The sequence below is a fragment of the Stegastes partitus genome, unplaced genomic scaffold (assembly GCF_000690725.1).
Source record: "Stegastes partitus isolate 25-593 unplaced genomic scaffold, Stegastes_partitus-1.0.2 Scaffold614, whole genome shotgun sequence".
NCBI lineage: Eukaryota > Metazoa > Chordata > Actinopteri > Pomacentridae > Stegastes > Stegastes partitus.
The window spans coordinates 99,118-114,865 of NW_007578345.1; the positions used below are offsets into that span (position 1 = coordinate 99,118).

The following is a 15,748-nucleotide window of genomic DNA, read 5'->3' on the forward strand; positions in this document are numbered from 1 at the left end:
AAGACTGGCTGTCCTTTGGTTGGTTCATGACAGAAACAGATCTGTTACGGAGCATCTGTTTCACATGAAGGCCAGGGTGCAGTGAGTCAGGCCATGCTGTTCACCTAAATGTGACACATAAAAATAGAAACTCATTAAAAGCTGTTTTTCCCCCACTAATCCTTTGCAGATTTCCCCTTTGACAGCTCATTAACAAAAACCATCGTACGCCTGTCTGTTTTTGATGGTCGTTAGCAGATGACACTCCGATCTGTTGCAAGATATTCAAAGGTTTAATTTTTCTGTGAATTTGCAGCAGTCCAACCGTAACCACGTCGTTCAAGTCTCTAACAATGCGAGTACGTCGGCTGCTTCCAGCTGCGGGTATAAACGTGCACTGCAACAGTTCCCTTTTAATACATTGGCACAATTTTAGATGTAATCACAATTCCTGTTGGTTCACCGACGATTGACGAGGACAAACAACCTGGTCTGACCTGGATATTGGGAGGAGATTTAAGGACAAATTTCCCCCCTAGTACTATACACTTAAACCCATTTTAATACTGGGTGGCAGATTGCCTTGCTGGACCTTGCAAAGGGGACATGTGACAATCTATGGAAGAACTTCACCAGATGGTCTCTCAAAGAGGGGCCAGCACCAACTCACACGGCTGAGGCCAAAGTGCCTGTCCCCATTTTTTTGGACAACATAATCCTTTTAAAATACCCTTGGAGTGAGGAACACATTTTTTGGTAAGTATTGTTGGTGCAAAAAGGTTTGTGCAGCAAATAATAAGGTCGCTAGTAAAACAACACAGTGACACAGATTTAAAATTGTTAAGATTTAAAAAAATACGGTAAATGTGGCGACATTAGAATGACGATGAAGAGTCAGTGCTTTCAGGTAAAAAAAAATGTAAGATTCAAGTTCGTCATTTATACTTTTGGATGTGAACAAGTGAACTTAGTATGTTTTTAATGCAAACAGTGCATCACCAGGAGCAAGTGTGTAGTTTTAAAGAATCTCATCCACAAGGCAAAGAAATGAGAAGCTAAACTGTAGATATGTGCATGTGTGACTGTGCAAATACTAGACATGAACATAAAGAAAGCAGAGAAAATCTGAAAAGGCAGCTCTACAGTCCATTAAGTAAAACAGTTAAATAACGACCACCTCTCCCCCCCTGCTGTCACGCAACCTGTAATCCTACGCGTGGGAGTGCCCTACATACATGCCTTCAACATTTTTTTTTTGAGTGTGTATTATCAATAATAATAATGAAGCCTACACATCAACAAAAAGCCCACATAATGGTATTGTGAGGGCTCAGGCTGCTGTGCAGGAAGTGTACGCAGCTGGTGTAGTGTAATTAAGAAAATCAAGAGTTGACGGCTGAATTAAAACAAACTCAAGGTCACCTCTAAAACTAATTCTAATAAGTAATAAGAGGCACTTAATGTATGTATTTGAACTACGAGGAAATCTAAAAAGACATTTGTCCACGTTTGCAAAAAAGCGATTTCAGTATTTTACAAGATGAGCTTCTGTGGTGAGTAAAGCTTTTAGGATTTATGTCACGTTACAATATGTGCTGCATGTAGGGATGATTACATTTGATGTGTGTCTCTTGTGTTTTGTTGTGTATTTTGTTATTTTTATGATAAATTATCAATGACTGTACTTCAATATTTGAGCTTAAAATTCAATGTAATTAAGAGAAATATTAAAACATACAGCATAAGACATAATCACATTTTTATCAGCATTTAAATGTAATGTAATAAATTTACGGTTTACGCGGAGAAGTGATTTGATGATTCAGTGCAAATCTTCCAACAATGTAGAAACCAGTGGAAGTGTTTCACTCAATACGCTGCCTCATAGTTAGTCACTGGACTTTTTGTTTTTATGATTATTTTGTAGTGTTAATCTTAACTGTGACAGTTTTTACCCCAGCTTCCTGTTTCAGTGATGAACTGCAGGTGATGTGGTTGTTAGAAGAAACCGGTCTGCCACCTAGTGGGAGAACACTGGCAGTAACACATCCAGCAGCCCAGCAGGGGTAAAAACCTCACACATGCTGTAAACAGATGATCTGCTTCATTTAATTACATACAGACTGTTCCCTTTTTAAAGCACGGTTTGCATCTTTGTCACAAAACATATAACAAAGGAGTTCTTTGGGTCCAAGATGACAAAAATAAATGTAACCGGACACTGTAGAGGTCGACAGTCTATGTTGTCAGTGTTTTTTTTTCTGCAGCGGTTTTGCATCCCACAGTCCCAGAAGCCACAAAGTATTATCATTGTGTCCCTTGCATAGATAGTATATACAGCATGGTGGATGTTGTGGATAATTATTGGGTATATACATAGAAAATGAACAGTGCAGGCTTTCTTTGGTGTTGTTCTGTGCACACGAGCTGCACAGGTTTGCAGAGAAAGGCTCTCTGGATGGGGATGTGTTCAGGAAAATGTGCTCTTATGAAACCCTATAACTCGATCTAAAGAACAGAAAAGCTACAGTGAGCCTCCAACTCTCTTTCGTGAATATAAAACCTGTATTTAGGTGGTTTTATATTTGTCTTCTTGAACGTTTCAGCCCCTCCTTTTAACCAAAAACACCAAAACCATGAAGTAGACTTTACACTAAAGAATGATCATAAATTGGCATCTGGATTCTTTTTTGTTTGTTTGTTTCACAAAGCAAGTTAAAAGATTCCCTTAGGTTAAAATCTGTTTTTTTTAATAGATCTGTGCGTACTAGAGATAGTAATGGGTTATATCTGAGCCTTTTAAGCCAAGAATTCATTGTTTTCATTGGGGGGGGAAAAATCTTAATGTGTAGCTTCAACACACTGAAGTGAGTTTTAGGGGTTAAAAGAACAACTGGCGATGGACTTAAAGGCATCAATCACAGCGCAGATTTCACTTTTACATTATTCTTGGCACAAACTAGGCTCTGACCTTTTGCAGCTCCTGTTTCACATGCAGCACTGCACAAACAGCTGGTTTAAACCTTGCTCTGTATATTCAGACAACCTGCCCATCCCCCACTGTCACTGAAGCAATATTTTCCTGCTATATATTGCCCAATAGACTCTGATTGCACCTACTTTAAATACACCATACATCCCCCCTGTGCAAACAACAATCACTTTATTAAGTTATTCTAACTCTGTTATTCAAAGCCTACAGCATTTACAAAATCACCTCTTGCTGTGTTCTTAACATGCAGTCAAGTGAATGATTAGACTTATCTAAAATGCAAAGTCCGTCTGCGTGTCCACTTTATTATGATCACTATCTCAAATGTCATTTTTAAATCGACTTTGCCTGTCAGGTTGGACTTTGACCCCTGCACAACAGCCGCACCCTTGTTTATAATAGGCGAGCTGGCTTCCTGTTTACATGACTGACAGGCCGAGCAGCCAATCAGACTCTTGCACGGGCGCGGAGGCGGAACTTCCAGTACAGTAGTGCCAGTGATCCAACATGGCGCTGACGTCGCTCGCCTGAGAGTGCACTTCAAGCCGCTGCAAGTTCAGGTAGTTTAGGTCGATTTCAGTTGCAGGGAGTTTAGCTACACAGTTCAGCGTTTGTAAACTGCAGATATCTGGCTTTTTGGAAATGAAGGGCAAGGAGCGATCGCCGCTGAAGAAACGCTCCCGGGCGCCAGATGAGAGAGACCGAGGAGGAAGCTACCCGAGCAGCAAGAAGACCCTGTCGACGCTCGGCAGCAACGCGGGCAACGGCTCTGCTCTGAGCGCCGCTTCGTCCAGGAGAAGCTTACACGGCGATAAAAGGGACATGAGGGATTCAGACGGACATAATTCCTCCAGTCGGACCGGCAGCGGCTACGACTACGGAGTTATTTCGGGGAGCAAGCCGCACGGTGGCGCTGACATCGCCGCGGAAGCGTCCAGGTCCGGTTCACGCAGCGACCCGCGGCCTCCGCCAAACCCAGATAGTGAGTACAAAACTCTGAAAATAAGTGAACTGGGCTCCCAGTTGAACGACGAGGAGATAGAAGACGGATTATTTCACGAGTTTAAGAAGTTTGGGGACGTGAGTGTTAAAATAAGCCGAGAAAACGACGAGAGGGTGGCGTTTGTGAACTTCAGGAGGCCCGACGACGCCCGGGCTGCCAAGCACGCCCGCGGCAAGCTGGTGCTGTACGACCGGCCTCTGAAAATAGAGACCGTCTACATGAGCCGACGGAGAAGCCGCTCCCCGATTACTAAAGACAGTTTCCCCTCAGGACACAGACATCTGCACTCCCAGAGAGCTCTGTCTCCGTCGGGTATGGGCTACAGAGACTACCGGCTGCAGCAGCTGGCCCTGGGCCGGCTCCCTCCTCCTCCACCGCTGAGCCTCCGAGATCTGGAGAGAGACAGAGAGTTTTCAGTGTACGAGGCCAGAAATAGACCCCCGTTCATCCCTGAATGTGCTGTTTTCCGTGATGACGACGTGCTGACCCACGAGGACGACCAGAGGGCGAACAGGACGTTGTTTCTGGGCAACTTGGACGTGAGTGTGACAGAGAGCGACCTGAGGAGAGCCTTCGACAGGTTCGGAGTGATCACAGAGGTGGACATCAAGCGAGCAGTGAGAGGCCAGAGCAACACCTATGGCTTCATCAAGTTTGAGAACCTTGACATGGCTCATCGTGCCAAAATAGCCATGGCAGGGAAAGTGGTGGGACACAACCCAATTAAAATTGGATATGGTAAGCCTACACCCACGACCAGGCTGTGGGTGGGGGGCCTCGGACCCTGGGTTCCACTCGCTGCACTGGCTAAAGAGTTTGACCGCTTTGGCACCATCAGAACTATAGACTACAGGAAGGGTGAGGCGTGGGCGTACATCCAGTACGAGAGCCTGGACGCTGCTCAGGCCGCATGCAGTCACATGAGAGGCTTCCCCCTCGGTGGCCCTGACAGGAGGCTCAGAGTGGACTTTGCAGACACGGAGCATCGCTACCAGCAGCAGCAGTACATGCAGCTTCCTCTCCCCCTGCCGCACTATGACTTAGTCCCTGAGTCCTTCTCCCACCGTCTTACTGACCCGGTGAGGGTGCGAGAGCGCTCCCCTCCCCTTCCCAGTCGCTACAGAGACAGAGATCTGTACTCCACCGCTGAATGGTCTGGCCTTGGTGTTCACGACAGGATGCGAGAAGCAGGCTTCGATCCCATAGAGCGTCTGGAGAGGCGTTCGTGTGAGAGCTGGTCCATAGAGCGCGTGCGGGAAGCAAGCAGAGATCTAAGCCGCAAAAGGAGACATTTAGATGATGGCTGGCGGCCGGAGCGCTCACCTGACGGCAACGACTATAGTCAGCGGCGTCATGGCAACTCCTTAGAGCGCAGCCCTGGAGGGAGCAGCCGGGACGGGGGGCGGTACAGTGACTCTGAACGACTGCCTCGCTCTGGCAGAACCTCCCCCGTCAGAGAGCGGCAGAACAACCATGACACCGTGCACGCAGACAAGAGAAGAAGAACACTTAGCCCATCTGAGCCGGGCTCCGGCTCCGATAGAGACCGCAAACGCAAAGCCATTGACTTATCTAAGAGCCCAATGAAGAAGGAGGAGCGCTCAGAACATCTTACTTCCTCCTCTAACTCTTCTTCCTCCAAGTCTGGCCAGCAGTCCACAGATGGGCAGAAGCTGAGTCAGGCCTGGCAGGGGGTCCTGCTCCTGAAAAACAGCACCTTTCCCACCGCACTGCACCTGCTGGAAGGGGACATGAAGGTGGCTACCAGTCTGCTGGTGGAGGGCTCCACCGGGGGGCAGGTGTCCCAACTGAAGATCAGCCAGCGCCTGCGCCTGGACCAGACGAAGCTGGATGAAGTCTCCCGTCGCATCAAGGCTGCCAGCTCCGGTGGATACGCCATCCTCCTGGCCATGCCGGGGAAATCTGAGGAGAGCGGGGCCCAGGATGCCAGCAGCTCCACCGAAAGACCACTGAAGAACCTGGTTTCCTACTTAAAGCAGAAGGAGGCGGCTGGCATCATCAGCCTCCCTGTGGGGGGCAGCCGTGACAAGGACCAAGGAGGAGTTCTTCACGCTTTTCCCCCATGTGAGTTCTCCCAGCAGTTCGTGGATGCCTCTGCCAAAGCCTTTGCCAAATCAGAGGACGACTACTTGGTGATGGTCATTATCAGAGGAGCATCATGAGAAATGTGAAAGTTTTACGTGTCTGTCTTCACATTCGTCAGCTGTTAAATGTGAGAAGTAAAACCAGGGAAAAGTAACGATAACAAAGTGGTCTAGAAGGAAACAACAGGGTACTTACTTCCCCAACCTTCATGGTGGTTGTATTTCAGTCTATTGGAGGTTTTTTAGAAATGAAAGTCACACTGAACTATATACACTTTGATAAATTGATGGATTTGATGAGATAATACAGGTGACGTGTTGCCTTCTGCTGATGAGATAAATTACTTGAAGGGTTCTAAAACTAATTCAGTGCAAGCTACGGTTCTGTGAACTATGTGTTGCCTTATCTCATTTAAAAAGAATCACTGTTGTCATCATTTCATACATCCTGCCTATTACAAAAACAAGAATTTAGGATCCCGAAGAAAGCATTTCACCTTCATTTTATGTACCTGACATAGATTTAATTGGACAGTTTCAGCAACACTGTAGTACGATACGTATGTTGGTACAGTCAGGCTACGAAGGAGTTAAATCAGACTCATGTACATTGTCATTTTCTTTTGATTTAAGAATTCTGTCCGTTTGCTCTGAAGCTTTAGCCGTTGCTCATTCATAGCTGTGTTCCAGATGTGCAAATGTATGAGGTTTTGCTGACGATGTAAAAATGTTGAATACTTTCCAATTCAAAGATTCATGAGCAGCTTTTATATTTTTGTCAGTTCGGACCATAAGTGAAGCTGCAGAAAACTATAAAAAAAAAAAAAAAAGGCAATTCTACAGACAGAAGCGTTCGTGCTGCTGGTATCTGGCTGTGTTCATACGTAAAGCTAAAACACATACCAGCCCTGAGGCTTAAAGTATAATTGACTTCATCAGTGTTCTTTTCTGAGCCACATGTGACTTTACAAGGTGAAAACAACTTATTTTTTTCTTGTGTGTTTTCACCGTTTTTCACTCAGAACTGGTACCAGTAGCACCAGTATGTAGAGGATGGACACAAGCAGCAGGTTCTGTGTGTTTTCCTTAAAACGAGGCGTATCAGACTGCGTGTGTTACAAGATCTTATACAGAACACTCCCAAGGTGACGTCCTCTTTGGTACGAGTCCAAACCCTAAAGAGATTTGGTTCTGTATTGGTCTTTAACTGCTAGAATGCATTTTTGTTCTTTTTAAAATACGAGCTTATTCGTTGCTCCGGTCGCTGCCTGATGTTTTCTGCTTTAATACGTTTACCGCTGAGTTAAATACACTCCTTCCAGACCTCGTCCACACACACACGGTTATTTTTACAACAAGGTTTTTCCTCCTTTGTTGTAAAAAAATACATCTTCCACCACATCACGATGCAAAAACATAATTGAATTGTGGTCATAAGCATGCCGAACCAACTGGCAGCTTTGTTAAACCTAAAGCCGAACTGAAGCTTAAAAAAAACCCCAAAAACTAAACTGTAATTGTGGCTGGACAGAAAACCCAAGTCACATACGTTTTAAACAATACTGGTATGTGTGTGTGGACGGTCTCAGAACAGGATTGTGCAAACATAGTGTGTGTTGTAGGTTATTGGTTTGACTCTACAACGCTGCTTTTTGTGTCCATCCTTCCTCTGTTGAGTTTGGTTGAACAGTTACCGATTGACCAAATTCTTTTCTTATGTCATGATTCATTACTTACTGCCCCAACAAAGCATGTACTGTTAAAGAAGATGTTGTAACCTATACATGAGGAGCTATGTGTACGCCGTCACATCTGTTCTACCTGAGCAGGAGTTTAAAGTGGAAATTCTGGCTACACGAGCAGCGGACTGGTGCGACACAAAGCTCAGAGGAAACGAGGAGAGGAGGCTGCTCTCCAGTGGCCTTACGTGCTTTCCTCTGAAAGGACTGTTTATGATTGTTTTTCATGCTTTGATTTGAGTACTGTGTTTCAAATGGAGAGAAATGATTTGTGCTGTATACTCAGGATATCTGGAGAGAGAAATGGAGAACATCAGTGCTCGTGGGCCTCAGAAGTATACCTAACTGTCAGACAAACACACAAAGTGCAGCATGCACTCCATAGATCTTGTCTTAATAAATTTTCTCTTTCGTGGGAAACACAAGTGCCTCGGAAGACAACTTTTGTGACCTTTTCTGTTCTTGGAATTGTCTATCAAACTCTAAAGGCTTTCACTTTGACAGCAGGAGCCTTCCCAGCAGAAAGGAGAGGAAGTGTGAGAGTCGAGGGAAGCCTCTCGGTTCTGTGTTTTCATGTTGCTCAACATTTGTGCAGTGACCTCTTTGTGAAGAGCTTTTCATGTGACCTTGAGTCAAATTGAAATTTGGCAATACTAGAAATACGTTTTCAGCCCGTCTGCAAAAGGCAAATCTAGAGTCACCGTCTCCTCAGACATGTGGCTCGATCCTCGGTCACCTCTGTTTGTGCGGAGGTGTGGCTGAGAACCAGCAGAGGGCTCAACTGAATCGCCAAGTTGTTCCACGCCAGGGCTGGCCTCCTTCAGGCGGGCTCGCCATCCGTCAGACAGCGTCTCAGAGGAAGCACGGCCGCGTTCGCCGGCCCTGGTCGTCGTTTTCATCTGGTCCCGGCGGCTCACTGGTGCAGAGTGTTGATTCAGCGTCTGCAGCAGCTCGAGAAGGAGCAGTTTTCATTTGTGTTGTTGCTTGTTGTTCTTGCGTTGGAGTTGTGAAGAAGAGGAGACAAAGGTTGAGACAGTGAGACAGCATCGGCTTCACTTGCCAAAAATGGGAAAGGAAGCGCGGCAGAGGAGAAAGAGATTTCCTGTAGAGTCCTGTGCAGGGAATCCTAATCTGTAGTTGACATGTTGATCAGATTTCTGTACTTTTTAAAAGATTCTGTGCCAAACTGCATATGAAAGCAAAGTATCCGGCTGTCAGAAGCTGCTGCAGGATGTATCTCATCAACACAGTGCTGCTGCTGCTGCTCGTCACTGCTTCCGGGTTGCTCTCGAACTAAAGGGACTGGAGCAGCTCCTCTGCAGCCTCGGGCGTCCACAAGGTGCTGCAGCTTCCACTCGGAGGTTTCCTGGAGCTGTTCAGGTGCAGCCAGCTCCCTCTGGCTCTCCCTGCTTCTGTTGCACAGGTAACGTATGCAGATGGCCTCGACCACCAGACGGGTACGTATGGTCATGACCACTGTTGACACACTGTGCTCGATGTAAAAGCTGAAGAAGGGTTTATGCAGCTTGTGCTTGACACTGTAAGAGGCAGGAAAATCATATTTAGAATTGTTATTTCTCAGATATGAAGTTTTATTCTGTCAGCATCATATTCTGTTGTCATTGTGAGTTTTGGCAAATATTTCTGCAGCGTTTTTCATTCGTGCACCAGCAAACCAGCCAACAGCTGCTTTAACTCAACAACAGAGGCAGATACACAAGAAGGAATGTTCAGGTTCTTTAAATGAACAATATCCAGCGTAAAAATACTTATTTCTTAAAATTAGGAAAACTATACCGGCAATGTGTGGCTAAAGATGTCAAGAGTAGAGTGTCTATGATGCAGATTTGAGTGTATGGAAGTGAATGATGATGCATTAATGTGGCAGCATTTGATGGAGCTCGATTCTGTCTTTAGGTCATTTAAACAGTCAGACAAACTTTTCTGTGTAGAATCCTGATCTAGCTGACAGATAAATATACTTCAGTTAAAATACAAGTATCTAAAATATGAAGTAAGCGAGTAAAAGTTTCCTCCATCGTTGAATGTCGATCAGCAGCGTGTCAGCTTCAGCACAGGTCTGATAATTAACGGCTATTAGTGTCGTTCCCACACAAACACAACAGACACGTAATGCTTTAATAACAGGCCCGGCAGTCTGTGCATGAGTCACTGAAACGTTAGCAGGTAATAACGCAGCAGTGATTCAAAACTTCTGACAGCAAAACATAGAGGAAACAAATTAGAGGGAAGTTAAACAGAAACTACTCAGAGATTTCCAAACTTTTTAGCCCCTCGCTCCCAGAATAACGCGACTGAGGTGTGCAGATGTGGAGCCACACAGCAGCACTAATAGGCCTGACTAAACACACAGCAAAATAACACGACTGTCCTAATTCAGTATAAACCAGGAGTCAGATTTATCAAAGTAATCAGCATGTATAAACTGAAGGACTGTAGGAGCTGCAGCACATGTAGGGTTTGGAAGTTTTTCCTCGTTACTGTCATTAAACTGACCTGGTGGGCGCTATACGCTTGGAGCACAGCAAATCTAATCTGGGTTTAGTTTTAGACATTTAAATTGACCTGCTGTCATCTGGGGCACAAAGAAAGTCAGAATGACATGTTTTCCTCAATTGTATGGTTTTATTTTTAACTGTTTTACCTTCTGTAACAATTACGGCTAAAATATGGGTTTATTTTTTGGGGGAGGTTTCTTAGTTCAGGGTCTCAGTGTTCTCCACGAGGTCAGAAACCCGACTCTGGTAACAGCTGTATAGAAATAACTGTAAGACTTTAGCTGTTGAGGCTTCATTTGAAGCTGATAGTTTGAAACACTCCTGAAAATGAAGTATTTATTGCTCTTATTTGCACTGGGAGAATGATGTTAGATGACCTGCAGCAGCACTCTGATCAGAATAACAATCATTCGTCGTGGTGGCTGTTCAAGTTTAACTTTATTGTCCCTGGCGTGGGGTGTTTGTGTCGGGCTGTTCACCCACGCTGCCGACACAAACGGTGGAAAATACAGTCATTAGATAGAATAAATAAATGCATTCATACATCAGGTGAAAGCAGAATAAAACGAGTATCACAGTCTGATGTCATGAGTCCACGATCACACAAACGTCCTGCACCTGTCGGAAGTAAATCTTCAGCTGTGATCTTTGAACTGAGCAATCAGCACTCAGCTCACCGGCCGTACTTCAGCTTCTCGTTTCACATTCGAGTCCAAACAAACTCCAGAATGTCTTTTTTTTCTCTCTCTCTGACCTCTCTTTCAGCAGATCTTCGCGCTTCGAAGCTGTTTGTAATTAAAATGTCGAGTGTTTCAGGTCGACGTGGAGGCGAGGAAGAAAGGGAAAGCTGTGAAAACACTCGAGTTTAGCTGCAGCGTGACTGAATGAGCTGCAGTTAAAGTTCTGAATACGCGTGAAAAACTGTTGCTCATTCAAGGAGGTCATCATACGACGGTGGGAAACTACCTCGGTGAGTACGACTTACGGTTAAAGTTCATATTTATACATGTAGTCTCTTTTTATTGTCATATTTAATGTGAACTGCATTTGGTTTGTGCTTAAATAAAGGCAGCTGATTTTGAAGCTCACACGCTGACGCTGCGTCTTTTTTAAAAATTAAAACGATCCAGTCTCTAATGGGAGAAATATTCAGTTACATTGAATTGAATTGGTTCTTCCAGAGGGCAGAGTTGGGTGGAGCAAACAGAAGACGGGAGGCGGTGCAGTATCGCCGTGTTTCAGAGGAACCGTGATAAGCTTTTCCAGCTGGTTGTGTTTGTACACGTGAGGAGTGAATTATCAGACTCTCACACAAACGTCAATATCATCAGATCCTTATCTTTTACTTCCAACACGTCTGTGTGACGTACAAAAAGCACATTTAGTCTGATTTTAGATTTAAAGCCAAGATTTGTTTCGTCCTGCAGAGAGAACTACACGTGAGTTTGTTAGAAGACGTCGGTAGTCTGTGTTTCAGCCTAGAGGGAACCTAAATCTTTCCATTTCTTCCTCTAAGTACACAACATCCATGAGAAAAGTAAACAGAAACTCAGCACATCGCCGTGGAAAGGTCAGACCCTACTTGGCTTTTAGCTCCCATAAAACACTCGTGACTGGAGAAGAAACTTGAGATGTCGTTGAGTCCATCAAATGAAGGAGCGCTTTTCAAATCCTCATCGTCTGCTGAAGTACACTTGATGCTGCAGAACTCAAAGCCTGATATGGAAGCTGCACACACAAGCTCTTGGATTAATTATTCAGCTTTTAACCTGCAGACGAACATTAAGTCAAACAGACTAATGAAGCTGGAGAAGGTTTGTTTACATCAATGACTGTTAGTGTTCAATGTCACTTTGATCTGTAAGATTCTTTAGTTACAGTATAAATATATATACATGTATATGTATGTATCAAACTATGATGCAGATGTTTGTGTTGAGACATTTTTATTATTTATTCTAATTGGATGAATTAAAACAGAATTTGAATAGAAAATAATGTGAAACATCTTATATGCAATGGCTCGGTGGTTAGCACCGTCGCCTCGCAGCTTGAAGGTCGCCGGTTCGCATCCCGGTGAGGACACCCGGGATCTTCCTGCGTGGAGTCTCCATGTTCTCCCCGTGCAGCGTGGGTTCTCTCCGGGTTCTCCGGCTTCCTCCCACAGTCCAGAAACATGCTGAGGTTAATTGGTGATTGTAAATTGTCCGTAGGTGTGAATGTGAGTGTGCTTGGTTGTCTGTCTCTAAGTGTAGCCCTGTGATAGACTGGTTACCTGTCCAGGTGAACCTGCCTTCACCCTGAGTCAGCTGGGATAGACTCCAGCCCCCCGTGACCCTAATGAGGATTAAGGTGTAGAGATGATGGATGGATATTACATGCAGCAAACTATTAACACACTATAGTTATTACTGATTTCTGACCTGAGTTTGCATTAAATCTGTAACTCAGTGAAGCTACACTACATTCTTATGACTGAAAATGATTAAATCAGATTAAAGATATTGGAACAAACACAAGATGACAAATTAAAGGAAAAACTGCTTGCTGTCAAAACATCATGATTGTTTCTAAACGCCACTGAAAGGATCAAAATCTTTCTGTTCCTAAAGATGTTCTCTCATCTGGTGTTTTGGTGAAAAATTACCCACAGATGTTTGAGATGTGGTGACTGTGAAGGCCACAGCACGACTCACATCACTGTCGTACTCATGGAACCATTTCCAGACCCTTTGTGCTCTTTGGATGGAGGCGCCGTCATCCTGGAGGAGAACGCTCCCATCAGGACAGAACAGTTTCATGATAGGATTCATGTGATCATTCAGAACAACAGCAGTGACTCTATAATCAGAATCAGAATCCTTTAATGTCATTATACCAAAAAAAAGAACAACGGAACTGGGTGCAAACTACAAATTATACATTAACAAACTGTGCAAGATAGAAACTAAGACGTTTGTAGAACCTAGAGATGTATACGTCACAGTCTGAGTTAAAATCCAGGCAGATTTTAAATCTGCCGAGGCAAGATTGAAATTTTGATTTAGTCTAGACCAAATTGAGATTGTAAACCTGCTGAGACAGGTTTAAAATGTGACCACACCAAATTAAAAATCTGAATTAAATCAGAATTATAAGATTGATTTCACCGTAAATCATTAATTCATGCATATACATATATATATGTATGTGTGTGTGTGTGTGTGTAGTATTTGTACCAGTCTTGTGTGACTGTTAAACATGACAAAAGGTGTATCTCACCTCTTCATATGTATTTGAACAAAAATGTTGCTTACAGCATTAAAGAACGTGAGGTTCACACCATGGTGACGTGTGGAGGTTATTGTATTCGTATTATCGTCTCTTCCATTTGTCATCAATGTTCCTGCTGCGGTCACGTCCAGGGAGGTCGGCTACAGTCCCATGGATCTGACATGTCTGAATAATGTGTGCAGCTGTAGTCACAGGAACATCAGCTGCTTGGAGATGGTCTGACAGCCTTTACCTTTAACATGCTTGTCTATAATTTTCTTTCTAATCTCCTGAGACAGCTCTCTCCTTCACTTCCTCTGGACCATGTTTAGTGTGGTCCACACCATGTCAGCAAACAGCACCTGTAACCCTATAAATAGGCCTGACTGGCTGATTACAGGTTTGTAGACACCTGTGATGCTAATTAGAGGACACACCTTGATTGAACATGTCCCGATGGTCACATTATTTTCGGTCTTTTCTGGGGGTACCATCATTTTAGTCCAGGCCTGTTTCATGAGTTTATTTTTTAAAATAATTCTGTTGAACCACAAAAGCAATGCCTGATTTTTACTGGTTAATTTTCATAGAATTTTTATTTCTTATTACTTTTTTTTCAGATTCAAGTTATTTCTGNTGAAAATGATTAAATCAGATTAAAGATATTGGAACAAACACAAGATGACAAATTAAAGGAAAAACTGCTTGCTGTCAAAACATCATGATTGTCTCTAAACGCTACTTAAAGGATCAAAATCTTTCTTCCTAAAGATATTCTCTGATCTGGTGTTTTGGTGAAACATTAACCACAGATGTTTGAGATGTGGTGACTGTGAAGGCCACAGCACGACTCACATCACTGTCGTACTCATGGAACCATTTCCAGACCCTTTGTGCTCTTTGGATGGAGGCACCGTCATCCTGGAGGAGAACGCTCCCATCAGGACAGAACTGTTTCATGATAGGATTCATGTGATCATTCAGAACAACAGCAGTGACTCTGTAATCAGAATCAGAATCCTTTAATGTCATTATACCAAAAAACAAAGAACAACGGAACTGGGTGCAAACTACAAATTATACATTAACAAACAAACTGTGCAAGATAAAAACTAAGACATTTGTAGAGACTAGAGATGTATACGTCACAGTCTGAGTTAAAATCCAGGCGGATTTTAAATCTGCTGAGGCAAGATTGAAATTTTGATTTGGTCTAGACCAAACTGAGATTGTAAACCTGCTGAGACAGGTTTAAAGTGTGACCACACCAAATTAAAAATCTGAATTAAATCAGAATTATAAGATTGATTTCACTTAAAATCATTCATATATATATATGTAGCATTTGTACCAGTCTTGTGTGACTGTTAAACATGACAAAAGGTGTGTCTCACCTCTTCATATGTATTTGAACAAAAATGTTGGTTACAGCATTAAAGAACGTGAGGTTCACACCATGGTGACGTGTGGAGGTTATAGTGTTTGTATTATCGTCTCTTCCATTTGTCATCAGTGTTCCTGCTGCGGCCACGTCCAGGGAGGTCGGCTACAGTCCCATGGATCTTAAATGTCTGAATAATCTGTGCAGCTGTAGTCACAGGAACATCAGCTGCTTGGAGATGGTCTGATAGCCTTTACCTGTAATATGCTTGTGTATCATTTTCTTTCTAATCTCCTGAGACAACTCTCTCCTTTGCTTCCTCTGGTCCATGTTTAGTGTGGCCCACACCATGTCACCAGTGACTACCTGTAAGCCTATAAACAGGCCGACTGACTGATTACAAGTCTGTAGACACCTGTGATGTTAATTAGAGGACACACCTTGATTGGACATGTCCCTATGGTCACATTATTTTCGGTCTTTTCTGGGGGTACCATCATTTTAGTCCAGGCCTGTTTCATGAGTTTATTTATTAAAATAATTCTGTTGAACACAAAAGCAACGTCTGATTTTTACTGGTTAATTTTCATAGAATGTTTTTTTATTATTACTTTTGTCAGATTCAAGTTATTTCTGTGACCGTTGTGGGTTTTTCTTTCATCAACCGAGGGGTACCAACGATTTTGTCCACATGTGTAAAAAATAAATAGGTGACAACAGGTATAACGGAATGGAGGTACCTGAGAGATGCCTGTGGTAGATTGCACCTGAGTACGTA

The 15,748-nt window shown here is 43.6% G+C and overlaps 1 pseudogene; it reads left to right on the top strand.

Moving 5' to 3' along the window:
• The first annotated feature begins 3,451 nt into the window (after nt 1–3,451).
• Nucleotides 3,452–11,427, top strand: LOC103362891 (putative RNA-binding protein 15 pseudogene; annotated as a pseudogene).
• The last annotated feature ends 4,321 nt before the right edge of the window (nt 11,428–15,748 follow it).